The sequence below is a fragment of the Tamandua tetradactyla genome, chromosome 18 (assembly GCF_023851605.1).
Source record: "Tamandua tetradactyla isolate mTamTet1 chromosome 18, mTamTet1.pri, whole genome shotgun sequence".
NCBI classification, from domain to species: Eukaryota; Metazoa; Chordata; class Mammalia; order Pilosa; family Myrmecophagidae; genus Tamandua; species Tamandua tetradactyla.
This window is the reverse complement of record NC_135344.1, coordinates 74991409-75012270: the sequence shown is the minus strand read 5'-3', so window position 1 is coordinate 75012270 and position 20862 is coordinate 74991409. Positions and strand designations below refer to the sequence as shown.

Sequence of the window (20862 nt, the reverse complement as noted above, 5' to 3'; positions counted from 1 at the left end):
ATCAACTTAACGGCAGTAGCATCCACAACCACTGTTCCTGTACCCCTTCATCTCTTTACTTTTTGTTGTGCTTGTTACAAATTATATCTTCATACATTATGTGGCCAAACCACAGACTTATCATTACTTTTTATGCCTTTTCATTTTAGAACCTGCAAGAAGTAAAAAGTGGAGTTGCTTACAAATAATACAATAGTATTGGTGTTTGCAGTTAAGCTATGGTTACCTTTATCAATCATCTTTATATCATTATGCTCCTTTAATGTCTTAGAGTCCTTTCCTTTTTGTCTGAAGAACTCCTTTTAGCATTTCTTGTAGGGTAGTTCTACCTGTAATGAACTGTAAGCTTTTGTTTATCTGGGAATGTCATAATTGCTCCCCTACTTTTGAAAGATAATAATATCTCACCCAATAAAGTATTTCACCCAATATAATATTTTTTGTTGGCTGTTATCTTTCCTTCACATTTAAAATATTTTGCCCCACTGACTTTAACTTCTGGGTTTCTGATGGGAAATCAGCACATAATCTCATTGGATCCCTTTACGTAACATGTTGCTCTCCTCTTGCAGTTTTCAGAACTTTCTTATTATCCATGGCATTTCACAGTTTGACTACTGTGTATCTAGGCATGTTTCTTTTTGAGTTTAACCTGTTTGTAGTTCCTTAGACTGCTTAAATGTGCATTTTCATTAAATTTGGGAAATTTTCTGTCATCATTTATTTGGATATTTCTTATGGCTTTTTCCCTCTTTCTTCTCCTTTTGGGATTCTGATATTGCATATATTGGCACACTGGATGGTGTCCCACAGGTCTCTTGGGCTTTGTTTGCTTTTATGAATTATTTTTCTTTCTGCTCCTCTGTGAGAATCGTTTTAATTGTCTTATATTTGAGTTCACTGATTCCCTCTTCTGCCTGTTGAAACCCTTTAGGGAATTTTCAATTTCAGTTATTGTGGTCTTTAACTCTAATATTTCAGTTAGGCTCCTTATTCAAATTTTTGTCTCTTCAATGAGGTTTCATATTGTTAATCCATAATGTTCCTGATATCATTTAGTTCTTTCTCCATATTTCCTTTTATCTCCTTGAGTATATGAGGATCATCTTTTGAAGCCTTTGTCTGGTATGTCCAAATTCTGGCCTTCTTTGTTGTTAGTTTCCAAAGTTTTATCTTGATCCTTTGAATGGACCATCATTTCCTATTTCTTTGTTTGTCCTGGAATCATTTTTTGCCCATTGTACCCCTAATATTTTAATGTATTAAGTCTACATTTTGTCCCTGATCTGCCTGCTCATTAATTTTAATTCCAGCTAGTGATGAGACAGCTATTTCCTTAAGTGCCAGGAGCTAACCGAAACAAAGCAACTCACACAAAACCTTTTCTGTCATTCATGTACCAAGATATTAATATACTTCCCAAAGCATCAAAATAATCAAGAAGATCTGGACATATGGGAGATGGTAGGAGAGTCCTTGGTGTTCCAGAAGGACATGGAGGCAGCCTGCATGATAGAAACAGGACGTTGGGGCTGGAGGAGGTGGGACATGGAATTTTAAGCCTGACTTTCTGGGTCCAAGTCTCAACCCTGGAATGTGAGATGGTGGAAGTATATAAGAATTCCATGGAACAGCTTTTGACTTGATATTACATATTTTATTTCCAGGAGATCTGTAGGAGTTCTTGCTTTCATCTGTTGAAATTTGACGTTCGTTTTCATTTGCCTGAGCTTTCTTTTCTATATTATTAATTCCTTCAAAGGTTGGGAACAGTAAATTATATAGGTAGTCAAATTTTCTCCTATATCCATATGCAGTTTAAGCCACAGCACAAAGTTGCTCTTCAAAAATCAATGGAAATAATGGTAGTTGGGTAAATGCACCCAGATTCTGAGCAAATAGCAGAACATTTGTCACCCACTTTCCACCATTTCAATGGAGTTTTGTGTGTATGTATATATACTTCTTAACAGGTTTTCTTATAGGTGCTCCTTTGGGTTCATCTGAAGACCTAGAAATGCCACCATTTTTTAGGGTATGCTTAAATGAATCCACAGCATTATCATAGGATTTTTCACTATGTACTATCTCTAATGTTTCTTCAACTGGCTCCTGAATCATTTTGGTATGTCCCCATCATCTTTGAGACTTTCCTTATTTTCTGATATAAAATATTACAAGCTCACCTTGTACTTTCCTTGTCTCAGACCTGGAGTCAGTCATTTCTTTTATGAGTCTAGCTTCCTTTCAAGTGGTAACTGATTCTTAGAAGCCAAATATGACAGTAGGCAAGTTTGTTGCTAATGGAGCATCATTGCTTCTGGGCTCTTTCAGGAATGGAGTAATAAGTATGCATTTTTAAATATTATGAGTTAATATTGATGTTTTCAATGCATATTTAACAATGTTCTTTTCTTGAATTATTTTAATTTTATAATTGAGTTTATCTTTTCTTACACTAAAGCATTGTGTTCTAATAGTTAATATTCTTTCTTATAGTTTTATCCTAACACACACAAAAAATAATTTAAGATCACCCCATTATTCATTATTAATATTGCTATCAGCAATAACCTACTAAGTGAAGTGTGTTGTTTTTTTTTTTCAATCAGGAGGTGTGACAGTTTGAAGATATATACCCCAGAAAATATGGGGTGCATATTATTAAACTCATTATATCCTGGGTGTGTGTGAACCCATCAGATATAGGACCTTTTGATGAGGTTGCTTCAATTAAGGTGCTGCCTAACTGAATTGATATGGGTCATAATCCTATTACTAAAGTCCTGCATAAGGAGAAATTGAAATTCAGACACAGAGAAAGAAAGTCATAAGGTAGTTCCCAGCAGCTGGAAGTCAGTGGAAAGAGGAGCCAGGAGAGGTTGCTGTGTGCGTTGCCATGTGAAGAGAAAGCTAAGGACCAAATATGGAGGTAGCCAGTTCCAGAAGACTGTGGTGTTCTGGGAGAAAGCGTGGCTTTGATGATCTCTTGATTTTGGACTTCTCCTTGCTTCAAAACAATGAGCCAATAAGTTCCCAATGTTTAAGCCAACCCATTGTATGGTATTTCTTCAGCAGCGAGGGAAACTAAGACAGGAGGTATAGATGAGGCATTATGTTCAAAGATTGCTTGAAATAATTATTGTTTCTGTGTAATTAAGAATTTCAAATAAGATCAGATAGGATTGAGTTAATTTGTGTGTGTTCAATTTTAGGATTTTCTTTTTAACACTTTTTATGTAATTTTATTTTTAAATATGGATTTCATTTACACATTCCATTTGCATATAAAAGTTATATAAAAATGTACACTCAGAGAAGTCTTGCTTGCATTCCATGCTCAACCATTCATTTTCTTTCAAAACTTATCAGTAACCATTATCATTAACTTCTGGCTGCCTGTCTTGCATTTTTAAACACATATTAGCAAATGCAGACACATACATACACATTTTCTCTTTTTTTCACAAAAGATAGAATGTTTAATTAATAGATCTGTACCTTATTTTTTCACTTACTGCTCTCATCCATTGTTAAACTGAATTACATTGCTCTAGAATTTTTAATCACATTACAAGCCTTTATTCTTTTTTATTAAAACTTATATGTAATAAATTCACATGGTTTAAACATCCCAACAACATAAAACTCATATATTAAGAATTTAAACTTCCACTCCTGTTTTTTTCCACTTGGCTTCAGCACCTCTACTTTCTTATAGCAAGCTTTTTTTTTCAGTTTCTCCTTAATCCTTTTTTTACTTGTTTTGTAAATATGACCATATTTTATTATTTGATCCACTTCTGTACCACAAAAGCTGTATTCTGTATGCATATTACGCATCTTGCCTTTTTCACATAATATATTGAGATATTTTCAGATCAGTCCATAGAAATCTTCCTTATTCTTTTTATTTTTATAGCATCATAATATTTTTTCCTAATATGTATGGGAACTGCCAAAATCAAGGATCCCAAAGAGCAGAAAAGGAAGCAGGAAGGTATGGTTAGTAAGATCACAGCTGGTTTCTGTATCTGCACCACATCATGGTTCATGAGAGGATTTGTGGGGCAGAGACAGGAAAGACGGCAGTCACAGTCTTGAATTCTAGTCAGCATTGCTTATTCCTGATTGTGGGAATTCTATATGTAGCCAAATATTCTACGTGTATTTCCACAAGCAATCCTGTTCTGTAACGAACTATGAACCACCTGCTCACCTATGTCTTGTCCTGAAGCAGGCAGTGACTGATCGTGGAATATCCTAAAGTGTTATGATTAAACAGATAAAACATTTCCTACTTAAGGTGATGTTGTGATGTCCCATAAAGAAATCTTTCACTGGGCAGAGCACACATTACCCAGCTGCTCTCCTCCCTGCTGCCCTTATTCTTTAGAAATTTAATTTTAGCCCTTTCCTGATATGAACCACTTCATGGTCCACAGCTAATAACTGACTAATCCAGGTTACAAAAGTCCTCTTGCCTCAAGGAGAGAAACTCAGTGATGCAACTTGCATCCCATAGCTGCCCATCCCCACCTGTATGTGGAAATATGTCAAATGTTTTTCTGCATCTATTGATTTTTTTTTGTTTATTCTAATATAGTGAATTGTGCTAAGAGATTTTCAAATCTGAACCATCCTTTCATTCCTGAAATAAACACCAGTTGGCTGTCTTAGTTTGCTAGAGTTGCCATACAAAGTACCACCAATTAGGTGGCCGAATACAACAGAAATGTATTGTTTCACAGTGCAGGGGGTTAGACATCTGAAATCAATGTGTCAGCAGGGTCGTACTTAAAAGTCTGTAGGGAAGTATCTGTTCCACACCTCTTCTGGTGTCTAGTGGTTTGCTGGTAATCCATGCCATTTTCAGTTACCATCTGGTGTTCTCCCTTCTGTCTCTCTGTGACTGACTTTTTTCAAATTCTTCTCCTTATAAGGAGGGCCCACTCACATCCAGTGTGGCCTCATCTTAACTAACCATGTCTTCTAAGATCCTATTTCCATCTTCACATTCATGGGACCAGATATGAGGACTTGAGCTTATCTTTTTGAAGGACACAGATTAATCCATAACATTGGTTAAGAGGTATCATTCTCTCTATATTGCTGGAATTGATTAATTAATATTTGGTTAAGGAATTTTCATCTTGGTTCCATGAGAATGGTGATTTGTTGTTTTCTTTCCTCATAATGTCTTTGGTTTGTTTTGGTGTCGGTGTAATATTGGCCTCCTAAAATGATGGGAAATGTTTGTTCCTCCTCTATTTTTTGAAAGTGCTTCTGTAGAGCTGGTATTATTTCTTCCTTAACTATTTTATGTAATTCACCTATGACAACATCTGGATATGGAGTTCTTTTGATTGGGAGGCTTTCAATTACAAATGCAAAATTCTTAATAGATATAGAGCAACTCAGCATATCCATTTCTTCCTGAGTCACTTTTTTTTATTAATTAAAAAAAAATTAACTAACACAACATTTAGAAATCATTCCATTCTACATATGCAATCAGTAATTCTTAATATCATCACATAGATGTATGATCATCATTTCTTAGTACATTTGGATCGACTTAGAAAAAGAAATAGCAAGACAACAAAAAAAAATAAAATGATAATATAGAGAAAAAATAAAAAATACAAAAAATATATATTTAAAAACAAACAAACAAACAAACAAAAAAAACTATACCTCAGATGCAGCTTCATTCAGTGTTTTAACATAATTACGTTACAATTAGGTAGTATTGTGCTGTCCATTTTTGAGTTTTTGTATCTAGTCCTGTTGCACAGTCTGTATCCCTTCAGCTCCAATTACCCATTATCTTACCCTATTTCTAACTCCTGCTGGTCTCTGTTACCAATGACATATTCCAAGTTTATTCTCTAATGTCGGTTCACATCAGTGGGACCATACAGTATTTGTCCTTTAGTTTTTGGCTAGTCCATCCAGCATAATGTTCTCTAGGTCCATCCATGTTATTACATGCTTCATAAGTTTATTCTATTTTAAAGCTGCATAATATTCCATCGTATGTATATACCACAGTTTGTTTAGCCACTCATCTGTTGAAGGACACTTTGGCTGTTTCCATCTCTTTGCAATTGTAAATAACGCTGCTATAAACATTGGTGTGCAAATGTCCGTTTGTGTCTTTGCCCTTAATTCCTCTGAGTAGATACCTAGCAATGGTATTGCTGGGTCGTATGGCAATTCTATATTCAGTTTTTTGAGGAACCGCCAAACTGCCTTCCGTAGTGGTTGCAACATTTGACATTCCCACCAACAGTGGATAAGTGTGCCTCTTTCTCCACATCCTCTCCAGCACTTGTCATTTTCTGTTTTGTTGATAATGGCCATTCTGGTGGGTGTGAGATGATATCTCATTGTGGTTTTGATTTGCATTTCTCTAATGGCCAGGGACATTGAGCCTGATATCTCATTGTGGTTTTGATTTGCATTTCTCTAATGGCCAGGACAATTCACATGTGAATTCTACCAAACATTCCAGAAAGAATTAGTACCAGCTCTGCTCAAACTCTTCAAAAAAATCGAAGTGGAGGGAAAGCTACCTAATTCATTGTATGAAGCCAACATCACCTTCATACCAAAACCAGGCAAAGATATTACAAAAAAAGAAAACTACAGACCAATCTCTCTAATGAATATAGATGCAAAAATCCTCAACAAAATTCTAGCAAATCGAATCCAGCAACACATTAAAAGAATCATACATCATGACCAAGTAGGATTCATCCCAGGTATGCAAGGATGGTTCAACATAAGAAATGTCCATAGATGAGAGGGCCTATATCTGAGCACTCTATTCGATTCCATTGGTCATGTGCCTTTTGGCCATTTGTATTTCCTCTTCTGGTAGGTGTTTTTTCAAATCTTTTTCCCATTTTGTAATTGGGTTGGCTGTCTTTTTGTTGTTGAGTTGAACAATCTCTTTATAAATTCTGGATACTAGACCTTTATCTGATATGTCGTTTCCAAATATTGTCTCCCATTGTGTAGGCTGTCTTTCTACTTTCTTGATGAAGTTCTTTGATGCACAAAAGTGTTTAATTTTGAGGAGCTCCCATTTATTTCTTTCTTTCTTCAGTGCTCTTGCTTTAGGTTTAAGGTCCATAAAACCGCCTCCAATTGTAAGATTCATAAGATATCTCCCTACATTTTCCTCTAACTGTTTTATGGTCTTAGACCTAATGTTTAGATCTTTGATCCACTTTGAGTTAACTTTTGTATAGGGTGTGAGATACGGGTCCTCTTTCATTCTTTTGCATATGGATATCCAGTTCTCTAGGCACCATTTATTGAAGAGACTGTTCTGTCCCAGGTGAGTTGGCTTGACTGCCTTATCAAAGATCAAATGTCCATAGATGAGAGGGTCTATATCTGAGCACTCTATTCGATTCCATTGGTCAATATATCTATCTTTATGCCAGTACCATGCTGTTTTGACCACTGTGGCTTCATAATATGCCTTAAAGTCAGGCAGCGCGAGACCTCCAGCTTCGTTTTTTTCCCTCAAGATACTTTTAGCAATTTGGGGCACCCTGCCCTTCCAGATAAATTTGCTTATTGGTTTTTCTATTTCTGAAAAATAAGTTGTTGGGATTTTGATTGGTATTGCATTGAATCTGTAAATCAATTTATGTAGGATTGACATCTTAACTATATTTAGTCTTCCAATCCATGAACACGGTATGCCCTTCCATCTATTTAGGTCTTCTGTGATTTCTTTTAACAGTTTTTTTGTAGTTTTCTTTGTATAGATCTTTTGTCTCTTTAGTTAAATTTATTCCTAAGTATTTTATTCTTTTACTTGCAATTGTAAATGGAATTTGTTTCTTGATTTCCCCCTCAGCTTGTTCGTTGCTAGTGTATAGAAATGCTACCGATTTTTGAATGTTGATCTTATAACCTGCTACTTTGCTGTACTCATTTATTAGCTCTAGTAGTTTTGCTGTGGATTTTTCAGGGTTTTCGATGTATAGTATCATATCGTCTGCAAACAGTGATAGTTTTACTTCTTCCTTTCCAATTTTGATGCCTTGTATTTCTTTTTCTTGTCTAATTGCTCTGGCTAGAACCTCCAACACGATGTTGAATAATAGTGGTGATAATGGACATCCTTTTCTTGTTCCTGATCTTAGGGGGAAAGTTTTCAATTTTTCCCCATTGAGGATGATATTAGCTGTGGGTTTTTCATATATTCCCTCTATCATTTTAAAGAAGTTCCTTTGTATTCCTATCCTTTGAAGTGTTTTCAACAGGAAAGGATGTTGAATCTTGTCAAATGCCTTCTCTGCATCAATTGAGATGATCATGTGATTTTTCTGCTTTGATTTGTTGATATGGTGTATTACATTAATTGATTTTCTTATGTTGAACCATCCTTGCATACCTGGGATGAATCCTACTTAGTCATGATGTATAATTCTTTTAATGTGTTGTTGGATACGATTTGCTAGAATTTTATTGAGAATTTTTGCATCTATATTCATTAGAGAGATTGGCCTGTAGTTTTCTTTTTTTGTAATATCTTTGCCTGGTTTTTGTATGAGGGTGATGTTGGCTTCATAGAATGAATTAGGTAGCTTTCCCTCCACTTCGATTTTTTTGAAGAGTTTGAGCAGAGCTGGTACTAATTCTTTCTGGAATGTTTGGTAGAATTCACATGTGAAGCCGTCTGGTCCTGGACTTTTCCTTTTGGGAAGCTTTTGAATGACTAATTCAATTTCTTTACTTGTGATTGGTTTGTTGAGGTCATCTATTTCTTCTTGAGTCAAAGTTGGTTGTTCATGCCTTTCCAGGAACTTGTCCATTTCATCTACATGTTGTATTTATTAGTGTAAAGTTGTTTATAGTATCCTGTTATTACCTCCTTTATTTCTGTGAGGTCAGTGGTTATGTCTCCTCTTCTATTTCTGATCTTATTTATTTGTGTCCTCTCTCTTCTTCTTTTTGTCAATCTTGCTAAGGGCCCATCAATCTTATTGATTTTCTCATAGAACCAACTTCTGGTCTTATTGATTTTCTATTGTTTTCGTGTTCTCAATTTCATTTATTTCTGCTCTAATCTTTGTTATTTCTTTCCTTTTGCTTGCTTTGGGATTATTTTGCTGTTCTTTCTCCAGTTCTTCCAAGTGGACAGTTAATTCCTGAATTTTTGCCTTTTCTTCTTTTCTGATATAGGCATTTAGGGCAATAAATTTCCCTCTTAGCAGTGCCTTTGCTGCGTCCCATAGGTTTTGATATGTCGTGTTTTCATTTTTATTCACCTCTAGGTATTTACTAATTTCTCTTGTAATTTCTTCCTTGACCCACTCGTTGTTTAAGAGTGTGTTGTTGAGCTTCCACGTATTTGTGAATTTTCTGGCACTCTGCCTATTATTGATTTCCAACTTCATTCCTTTATGATCTGAGAAAGTGTTGTGTATGATTTCAATCTTTTTAAATTTGTTGAGACTTGCTTTGTGACCCAGCATATGGTCTATCTTTGAGAATGATCCATGAGCACTTGAAAAAAAGGTGTATCCTGCTGTTGTGGGATGTAATGTCCTATAAATGTCTGTTAAGTCTAGCTCATTTATTGTAATATTCAAATTCTCTGTTTCTTTATTGATCCTCTGTCTAGATGTTCTGTCCATTGATGAGAGTGGTGAATTAAAATCTCCAACTATTATAGTGGATGTGTCTATTTCCCTTTTCAGTGATTGCAGTGTATTCCTCATGTATTTTGGGGCATTCTGATTCAGTGCATAAATATTTATGATTGTTATGTCTTCTTGTTTAATTGTTCCTTTTATTAGTAGATAGTATCCTTCTTTGTCTCTTTTAACTGTTTTACATTTGAAGTCTAATTTGTTGGATATTAGTATAACTACTCCTACTCTTTTCTGGTTGTTATTTGCATGAAATATCTTTTCCCAACCTTTCACTTTCAACCTATGTTTATCTTTGGGTCTAAGATGTGTTTCCTGTAGACAGCATATAGAAGGATCCTGTTTTTTAATCCATTCTGCCAGTCTATGTCTTTTGATTGGGGAATTCAATCCATTAACATTTAGTGTTATTACTGTTTGGGTAATGCTTTCCTCTACCATTTTGCCTTTTGTATTATATATATCATATCTGATTTTCCTTCTTTCTACACTCTTCTCCATACCTCTCTCTTCTGTCTTTTCATATCTGACTCTAGTGCTCCCTTTAGTATTTCTTGCAGAGCTGGTCTCTTGGTCACAAATTCTCTCAGTGACTTTTTGTCTGAAAATGTTTTAATTTCTCCCTCATTTTTGAAGGACAATTTTGTTGGATATAGAAGTCTTGGTTGGCAGTTTTTCTCTTTTAGTAATTTAAATATATCATCCCACTGTCTTCTAGCCTCCATGGTTTCTGCTGAGAAATCTACACATAGTCTTATTGGGTTTCCCTTGTATGTGATGGATTGTTTTTCTCTTGCTGCTTTCAAGATCCTCTCTTTCTCTTTGACGTGTGACATTCTAACTAGTAAGTGTCTTGGAGAATGCCTATTTGGGTCTATTCTCTTTGGGGTGTGCTGCACTTCTTGGATCTGTAATTTTAGGTCTTTCATAAGAGTTGGGAAATTTTCAGTGATAATTTCTTCCATTAGTTTTTCTCCTCCTTTTCCTTTCTCTTCTCCTTCTAGGACACCCACAACACGTATATTTGTGCGCTTTATATTGTCATTCAGTTCCCTGATTCCCTGCTCAAGTTTTTCCATTCTTTTCCCTATAGTTTCTGTTTCTTTTTGGATTTCAGATGTTCCATCCTCCAGTTCACTAATTCTAGCCTCTGTCTCTTTAAATCTACCATTGTAGGTTTCCATTGTTTTTTTCATCTCTTCTACTGTATCTTTCAATCCCATAAGTTCTGTGATTTGTTTTTTCAGACTTTCCATTTCTTCTTTTTGTTCATCCCATGCCTTCTTCATGTCCTCCCTCAATTTATTGATTTGGTTTTTGAAGAGGTTTTCCATTTCTGTTCGTATATTCAGAATTAGTTGTCTCAGCTCCTGTATCTCATTTGCGCTATTGGTTTGTTCCTTTGACTGGGCCATATCTTCAATTTTCCTGGTGTGATTTGTTATTTTTTGCTGGCGTCTGGGCATTTAATCAGATTTCCCTGAGTGTGGGACCCAGCAGGTTGAAAGACTTTCCTGTGAAGTCTCTGGGCTCTGTTTTTCTTATCCTGCCCAGTATGTGGTGCTTGTCTGTCTGCGGGTCCCACCAGCAAAAGATGTTGTGGCTCCTTTAACTTTGGAAGACTCTCACTGCTGGGTGTGTGGTGGAGACAGAGGAAAGGTTGTAGGTTGGTTTTAATGGCTTCAAATTGTGAAGCCCTGGGATCTGAATTGAGAGAGGGATTCCACCTGAGTTGCATTTCACCCCTCCAGCGGGGAAGGTTCAGGTGGTAGAGAGCCCTGAAAGCAGCCTGTTTCTGTGTTCAGGGCAGTTGTAACCTGTGTAATCCCAGCGCTGAGCCCAGAGGCAATGGAGCCTCTGTAGAAACAGCCGCAGAAGGCTCTGTTTCACCCCCTTTCCTCTTTTTCAGTTAGCCCAATCGGCGACTTCTGCCTTGATCAGTTTTGCCTGCCTGAGGGCCTATTTTTAGTAGTCAGAAGTTGTTCATTAATGCCACTATCGGTGTTAGGTTGGGCTCAGTCTCTACTACTGTTGGAGACTCTTTCTTTTCCCTCCAGGAAGTCACCTGTGGGGGAGGGTCGCCAGCCGCCGTGGCTTGGGGAACTGCTCTTCCGAGGCTCCCAACCTGCCTGGGAAGCCACGTGTGTGGAAGGGCCTGCGGTTGCTGACCACCGCAGCTTGGGGAACCACTGTTCCCAGGCTCCCAGCCGGCCCGGGAAGCCACGCATGGGGGAGGGGCGCTGGCCGCCGCAGCTTGGAGAACTGCCGATCCAAAGCTCCCAGCTGGCCCGGAAAGGAGGGAGGGAGGGGCTCCGGCCGCCAGCCGCCGTGGCCTGGGGAACCATGCGCCTCTCAGGGACCTCACCACAGCGGAGTCTCTTAGCTGGTCCAGCCGTTCCAGAATGGAGTACGCTGTGTGTCTGGTTTCTGTCGTGGCTCCGGGAGCTGTTCTGCACTGTTTCTAGTTCTTTAGTAGTTGTTCTGGAGGAGGAACTAAGACCCATGTGCCTTACTAAGCCGCCATCTTCTCCGGAAGTCCCCTGAGTCACCTTTGACAATATAGAATTTTCAAGAAATTTGTCTATTTTCTCTAAGTAGTCAGATTAGGGGCATAATTTTTTTTTTATTATATTTGCTCATTATTCTTTAAATTCCTATATCATTTGGGTGGGCAACGGTGGCTCAACAGTGACAGAATTTTTTCCTGCCAACCCAGAGTCCTGTGTTTGATTCCTGGAGCCTGCCCATGTCAAAAAAAATTCCCATATTATTTGTACTGATATCCTATATTTCATCTCTAATATCAATAATTTGCTCTCTCTTCTCTCTTTTTCTTTTTCTGCCTAATTAGAGGTTTATCAAATTTCAAAACTTTTTTTCAATATTTGGTTTCATGATGATCTCAAGAAGTTTTTCTACTTCAGTGATTTCTACTATTATGTTTATTATTTCTTGCTCTTTACTAACTTAGACTTAATTTTCTCTTCTATTTCCAGCTTATTAAGGTGGAAGCTTAGATTATCAATTTTAGAATTTTCTACTTCCCTAATATATATTTCAAACTATAAAGTTCCTTTAGAACTGTCATTTAGCAGCATCTCATGGATTTTGATATGACGTCAATTCCAAGTATTTTATAATTTCTGTTGTGGTATCTTCATTGATCAATGGACTCTTTAGTACTGTGCTGTTTAATGGCCAAATATTTGGCAGTTTCTCAGTTATCTTTTTAAATTTTTAAATTTGATTACTTGTGGTTAAAAACATACTCTGTGTTTTTTTTTTTACCTGTATAAATATGTCTATGTGCATTTCATGGCTCAAAATACAGCCTTTATTAGTGATTGTTGCATGTGCGCTTGCACAAAACTGTGAATTCCGTAGTCCTTGGTTAGGGTCCTCTGTAAATGCCATCTAGGCCCAGTTGGCTGATAGAATTACAAATCTCCTATGTATTGGCTACTTTTTGGACATCTTGTTCTATTGATTACTGAAACAGAATAATGAAATCGCTAATTATAACTTTGGACTTGTCTATTTCTCCCTTCATTTGATCACTTTTCCCACATGCATTTTGGAGTTCTTTAATAGGAACATACACAGATGCAGAACTTTTAGGTCTTCTTGACATAATGACACTTTTAGCGTTAGTGAATGAACCTCTTTATTCTTGGTAATATTTCTTATTCTGAAATCATCTTTACATTGATATTTGAATGGTATGTCTTTTTTCATCCCTTTACTTTTAAACATATGAATCGTCTTATTTAAAATGAGTTTCATGTAAACAGCACATAGGTGGGTCTTTGTTTTTGTCCAGTCTACAATATATACCTTTTAATGGAAGTTCTTAGACAATACATTTAATGCAAGTATTAGTGTGGTTGGGTTTAAAATTTACCATCTGCTTCTTCTTGTTTCACTTTTCTTTTTTACTGACTATTTTTAAACACTTGATTGTTTTGTTTTTGGTGTTTTTTTGCATGGGCAGGCACCAGGAAACGAACCCGGGTCTTTCTGGCATGGCAGGAGAGAACTCTACCTGCTGAGCCACCATGGCCCACCCTCACTTGATTGATTTTTAAGATTATTTTTATATCCACTATTAACATATTAGTTTTTATATTAATGTTTTATTTTCTGTTTGTTTCTCTAGGGGTTACCATATGCTTCTTTAACTTTCAAATCTACCTTCTAATAACATCAAACTGTACACGTATAAGAAATTACAATAGTTCATTTCATTTTCCTTCCCATTATTTGTGCTATTATTCTTACACATTTAATTGTACATATGTTGTATTTCCCAAAATACACTTTTTACATGAAAGATTTTGTTTATATTTTGACTGAGGTACAATTCATATACCATAAAATTCACCCCTTTAAATGGTATGATTAATTGGTTTTTAGTATATGCACAGAGCTGTGCAATCATCACAAATATGTGATTCCAGAACGTTTTCAGCGTCTCTAAAGAAACCCCAAACCCACTATCAGTCACTCCCCATTTGCCCTTATCCCCATGCCCTGAAAACCACTAATCTACTTTTTGACTATATGGATTTATCTGTTCTGGATAGTTCTTAAAAGTGGGCTCATTGAATCTGTGGGCTTTTAGTCTGGATTCTTTCACTTTTTGTAGTGTTTTCAAGGTTCATTCATGCTGTGTGTGTGTGTGTCAGGAATTCATTCTTTTATAGCTGAATAATATTTCTTTGTATTGACACATTATGTAATCCTTCTTCATTCATCACATAATGGACATTTTGGAAATTATGACTAATATTCCTATGAACATTTGTGCACAAGTTTTCCTATCAAAAGATGTCTTCTATTATCTTTTACATTGGAGTAGAATTGTTCAGACATATGATATGCTTAACCTTTGAGAAACTTTCAAACAGTTTTCCAATGTGGCTTCATGACTTTTTAAATTTCCACCAGTAATGCATGAGGTCCCGATTTCTCCACATACCCCCCAAATTTACGATTGTTTACCTCTTTAAACATATCCATACTACTATGTTCTCCATTGTGATTTTGATTTACATTTTTTAAGTGAATGTAAAATGCAACAGATATTTTCTTTGGAGGTGTGTCTATTCATACTGTTGTCCATTTTTCAATTGGGTTATGCATTTTTATTATTGAGTTGTATGGTTCAGTATATATGCTGGATACTACACCCTTATCAGGTAGTCTTTCACTTTTTTGATAGTGTCTTGTTAGAAATTTTGAGGAAGTCCAATTTATTTATTTATTTATTTATTTTTCTTTTGTAGCTTTTGCTTTAAGTTTTATATCTAAGAAACCATTCTTTTTTCCAAGGTCACAAATATTTACACCTTTGTTTCTTCTAAGTGTTTTAGGACTTTAGCTCTTACATTTCACTGTGCAATCTATTTTGAGTTTTGGCTATGGTGTGAGATAGGCATCCAACATTATCTGCATGTGGAAATCCAGTTTTCCAGCACCAGTTGTTGAAAAGACTATTCTTTCTCCACTGAATGGTCTTGGTTCCCTTGCCAAATATCAATTGACCATAGATCAACTACATAAACTCTTGCTTCTGGGCTGTTGAGTCTATTCCATTGATCTATAGTCTGTCCTAATGCTGGTACCATACTGTCATGATTATTGTAGCTTGGTAATAAATTTTTATATTGGAAAATGTCTGTTCTCTTTTTTCAATATTGCTTTGGCTGTTCTGATCCCTTGCAGGGCCATAAGAATTTCAAAAGAGCCTGTTAATTTCCTCAACAAAAGCAGCTGGGATGGTAATAGTGATTGCTATGAATCTGTAGATCAATTTGGTGAATATTGCCATCTTAAAAATATTGTCTTAAATTCCATGAATATGGACTATCTTCCCATTTATTTAGATATTTCATTTCTTTCAATGGTGTGTAGTTTTCAAATCACAGTTTTTGTATTTACCCTGTCAAATTTTTCTATGTATTTCATTGTTTTAGTTGCTATTGTAAATGGAATTTTGTTTTCCACTTGCTCATGGCTAGTGTGTAGAAGCAAAATTGATTTTTGTATGCTGATCTTGTACAATAACACCTTGATGAACTTATTTATTAATTTGCAGTTTATTTTTTAGTGTGTATTCCTTAGGATTTTCTAGATACAAAAATCATGTGCCTTCATGCAATTTTCTTTGCTTTTAACCTGCTTGAGTTTCCCTGATCTTTTTGGTTCTATAGATCTATAATTTTCATTACCTTTGAAAAAATTTTGACCATTACTCCTTCAAAGATGTTTTCTTTACCATGACCTTTCTGAAACTTCAATTGCATTTGGACTGTTATGTTTGATACCTTTTTTCTCAGTTCACTGAAACTTTTTATTTTTTCAGGATTTTTTTCTCTAAGATTCAATTTGAATAACTTCTATGGCTGTATCTTAAGTTCACTCATCTTGTCTTTTACAGTGTCTAAGTTTGTCTTAATCCCACAAGTATATTTTCCACTTAAGACACTGTAGTAATTTTCATCTCTAAACATTTTATTTAGTTGTTTTAAAATATTTTATAGTTCTCTTATAACTATGTTTATATATTTTCTTAACTTTTTGCCCATATTGAGCATAGAGTAACTGTTTTAAAGTTTATGTCTATTATTCTATCAGCACTATCACATGGGTCCATTTCCTTTTTTAAAATTTTTTTTATTTTTTATTTTCGCATTGGTTCCCCTTATTATTTATTTTTATTCCATGTTTTACTCATCTGTTGACAGGGTAGATAAAAGGAGCATCAGACACAAGGTTTGCACAATCACACTGTCACACTGTGAAAGCTGTATCATTATACAATCGTCATCAAGAAACATGACTACTGGAACACAGCTCTACATTTTCAGGCAGTTCCCTCCAGCCTCTCCATTACATCTTGAATAACAAGGTGATATCTACTTAACGCATTAAGAATAACCTCAAGGATAACCTCTCTACTCTGTTTGGAATCTTTCAGCCATTAACACTTTGTCTCATTTCACTCTTCCCCCTTTTGGTCAAGAAGGTTTTCTCAATCCCTTGATGCTGAGTCTCAGCTCATTCTAGGATTTCTGTCCCATGTTGCTAGGAAGGTCCACACCCTTGGGAGTCATGTACCATGTAGACAGGGGGATGGTGGTGAGTTTGCTTGTTGTGTTGGCTGGAGAGAGAAGCCACATCTGAGCAACAAAAGAGGTTCTCTTGGAGGTGACTTTTAGGCCTAATTTTAAGTAGGCTTGACCTATCCTTTGTGGGGTTAAGTTTCATATGAACTAACCCCAAGACTGGGGGCCCAGCCTATAGCTTTGGTTGGCCACACTGCTTATGAGAATATCAAAACAAATTCTCACAAGCAGTGTGACCAACCAAAGCTATAGGCTGAGTGCCCATTTTACTGGTTCTTTACATACCTAAAATTTTTTTGCATAGTGGATATTGTGAATGCTACCTTGTTGAAGGACGAATTTTGTTTTATTCCTCCTTCCAAAAATGTTAACTTTGTTCTGTCAGATAGTTGAGTTATTGGAGGAAGTACTCATTCTTTTTGAGGCTTTGTTTAAGATTTATTTACATAGATTTTAGTAGCTTATACCATTGTCTGTTTTAATCTTATTACTAAGGTATGACCCTTCTGGATTGGCTGACCTCTGGATTTTCTATTGAATGTTGAATGTTTAACAAGGACTTTCCACAATGGCTGATCAGAACTTGAATATCTCCCAGCAGCTCAAAGTTCCCTGGTCGTTCTTTACCCAGCCTCATAGAATTTATCATTATATGCATGGGGTTCTTATTCTGCAGAAGATTCAAAGCACCCAGGGAGATTTCTGGAGCTTTCTCTGCTAAGTTATCTCATCTCCAATTCTCTTCCTCATGAAATGAGTCATCTCATTCTACTTGAATTTCTCCTTAGTATGCCCCTCTTTTAGTTTCCTGGATGCTTAAACAAATACTATAATTTGATTTGCTTAGAAAATAGGAATTTATTGGCTCATGGTTTTGAGTCTAGGAGAAGTTTAATATGAAGGCATCAGCAAGGCAATGCTTTTTCTCTGAAGACTGACATTCTGGGACTGGCTGCTGGTGATCCTTGGCTTTTGACTTTCCTGTCACATGGCAGCACACATGGTATTTTCTTCTTCTACTTTATCTTCTCAGTTCCATTGATTTACAGCTTCTGGATACTCCCATGGTTTCTCTCCATGCCTTTTCTATAAGACCTCCAGTAATAGGATTAGACCCATTCAGATTCATTTCAGCCACACATTAACTAAAATAACATAAAAAATGACCTAGTCCCAAATGAGTTCACACCCACAATATCAGGTGTTGAGACCCAAACATGCCTTTTGTGGGGGACATGATTCAATTTCCAACAGTACACTCACCGGTCCCCCCAAGAGACATGTTCTTCCCACATGCAGGATATACTCATTCCATCGTGACATCCCAAAAACCTTGAGACATTTTAAAAGATGGTGAGTGCAAAGTCTATTAAAATCAGTTATAGGTCTGGCCCATCCTGGGGCAAAATTCCTCTGCCTGATGGACCTGTGAAAACCAATTATCTGCTTCCAGTATACAATAATGGGACAGAAGTAGGAAAAGCATTCACATTCCAGAAGGGAGAAATTGAAAGAAAACAGGGGGCTGTGGGCCTCAAACAAGTTTGAAAATGGTCAAGGCATTCTCCATTAGATTTCAAGGTCTAAGAGTCATGAGTGGATCGATATTTTCCCTCCAGGCCAGGTGGAGGGACAACACCACCACCTCTAAGCTCTTGTGAAGTGGCCATGGTCTCCCCAAACACTGGGGCTCAGGACCCAGCCTCTCTGAGAATTGAGGTAGCAGCACTCTCTCTGAACAGAGGGATGCAAGGACCACCCCTACAGTCACTGGGGCAGATGGTCTGCTCTCTTGAGGGCAGGTTAAACCCACTCTTTCCACACACACTGTGGGCTTGTTCTCTTGGTCTGAGGAGACAGTTTTGGGCCAGACCTTTGCTCCTAGAGTTGTTCCCTTGAAGTCATTCTTTCTTCAGTTCATCCCTTCTCTGTCCCTTTCAGTCTAGACTGGCAGTAGTTCCACTCATACAAATTTTGCAAAAAACCTTGTTGGCTTTGTGTACTGCTCAAGTGGGTCCAAACCATAAGACCTCAGAACTTTCCATAGCTTGTTTTTGGATACCTGTCTTTCCAATCCTCACTTCCTCTGAAATGGTGGATTGGATACACGTTCAGTCTCCCCTTCTTTAGCAAAGGGTTGTCCAGTTAAATCCTCATGTGGAAGCCTCACTTCCTAGAAGTTCATTTATGGACCTCATCTCAGAATATGCTATCTGGATAGGCTCAGAATTTTCAAAAGACAATAATTTCTGCTTAAGAGTTTAATTCTCATCGTGACTGAATTTACTATATTTTGCTATCAACTGTATTTTACTATAAGCTACAAGGAGAAGCCAGGCTGTACCTTCTAGATTTAGCTTGGAAATAACTTCAGCTAAACATTCAAATTCTTTGCTTACAAGTTCAACTCTCAATCTGATATGAAAACAATATTTCAAAGTTCTTTGCCACTTTCTAACAAGGGTCACAGTTCTTCCAATTTCCAATGTGTTCACCATTTCCTTCTAAGGCATCACTGGAAGTATCTTTAATGTCAGTCTCTTCAAGTCAACCTAGCCTTTTTCTATTAAGTGCCTCACAATTCTTCAAGATTTTACCCATTACCTAATTCCAAAGCCATTTCCACATTTTAGATATTTGTAACAGCAGCACCTCACACCTGGCACCACAAAACTCTTTTAGTTTCCCAACAAATAAAACAAATACCATTATGTGGATTCGTTTACACAATGGGGATTTATTGGATCACAGTTTTGAGGTTAGGATAAGTTCAAAATTGAGGCATCAGCAAGATGATTCTTTCTCTCAGAAAACTGTCCTGTTCTGGGGCTGGCTGCCAGTGATCCTTGGTCCTTGGCTTGTCTGTCATACGGACATGTATATGGCGTTAGCTTCTTTCTCTTCTGGTTCCCTTTGACTTCATCTTCTGGCTACTCCCTGTAGACCCTCTCTATGACCTTTCCTATAAGACTTCCAGCAACAGAAATAATACCTATCCTGATTCAGTTGGGTAGCACATTTACTGAAGTAATTATCTCAAGGAAACATCTTCAGGATTTTGTGATAGGCAATAGTTTCTTAGGTTTTAAACCAAAAGAAAAAAAATAGATAAATGGGACTTCATTAAAATTAAAAACTGTTGTTTATTAAAGGACTGCAGCAGGAAAATAAAAAGATAATAAAATAAAAAATAAAATAAAAAGAATGGGAGAAAATATTTGAAAACCACACATCTGATAAGGGTTTAATATTCAGAACGTATAAAGAAATCCTCAACTCAACAATAAAAAGTCAAAAACCCAATTAAAAATGAGAAACAGACTTGAACAGCCATTACTCTAAAGAAGATAGAGAACAACCAAAAAAGGCAGAAGAAAAGATATAGAACATCATCAGCTATTAGGTAAATGCAAATAAAAACCACAATGAGCTATTATTTTGCATATACCAGAATGGCCACTATTTTAAAAATGGAAAACGACAAGTGTTGGAGAGGATGTAAAAAAATAAGAACCCTTGCTTATTATTGCTGGGAATGTAAAATGGTGCATTTTCTGTGGAAGACAGCTTGGAAATTTTTCAAGAAGTTAAGTGTAGAATTACCATACGACCCAGCAATCCCATTTCTCAGTATATACCCACAAGAATTGAAGGCAGGGATTCATACAGATATTTGCACATGAGTATTCTCAATTACCAAGAGATGGAAGCAACCCAAGTGTCCATCAACAAATAATTGGATAAACACAATAACAAAATATGGTCTATCTATGCAACAGAGTATTATTCAGCTGTAAAAATAAATGGAGTACTGTTGCATGCAAAAACACAGATAAACCTTGAAGACATTATGCTGAGTAAATAATCCAGATACAAAATGACAAATATATGATCTCACTAATATCAAATAATTAGAATAAGCAAATTCATAGAGTCAGAAATCAGAATACAGGTTACCAGGGCCAAGGTGGGGGTAGGAAGAGGGAAGTAATGCTTAATTTGTACACAATTTCTGTTTAGGATGATGGAAAAGTTCTGGTAATGGATGGTGGTGG

The 20862-nt window shown here is 36.4% G+C and overlaps 1 pseudogene; it reads right to left on the bottom strand.

Annotated features, from left to right (window-relative positions):
• Positions 1-1369: 1369 nt before the first annotated feature.
• Positions 1370-2121, bottom strand: LOC143662459 (survival of motor neuron protein pseudogene; annotated as a pseudogene).
• Between the last annotated feature and the right edge of the window lie 18741 nt (positions 2122-20862).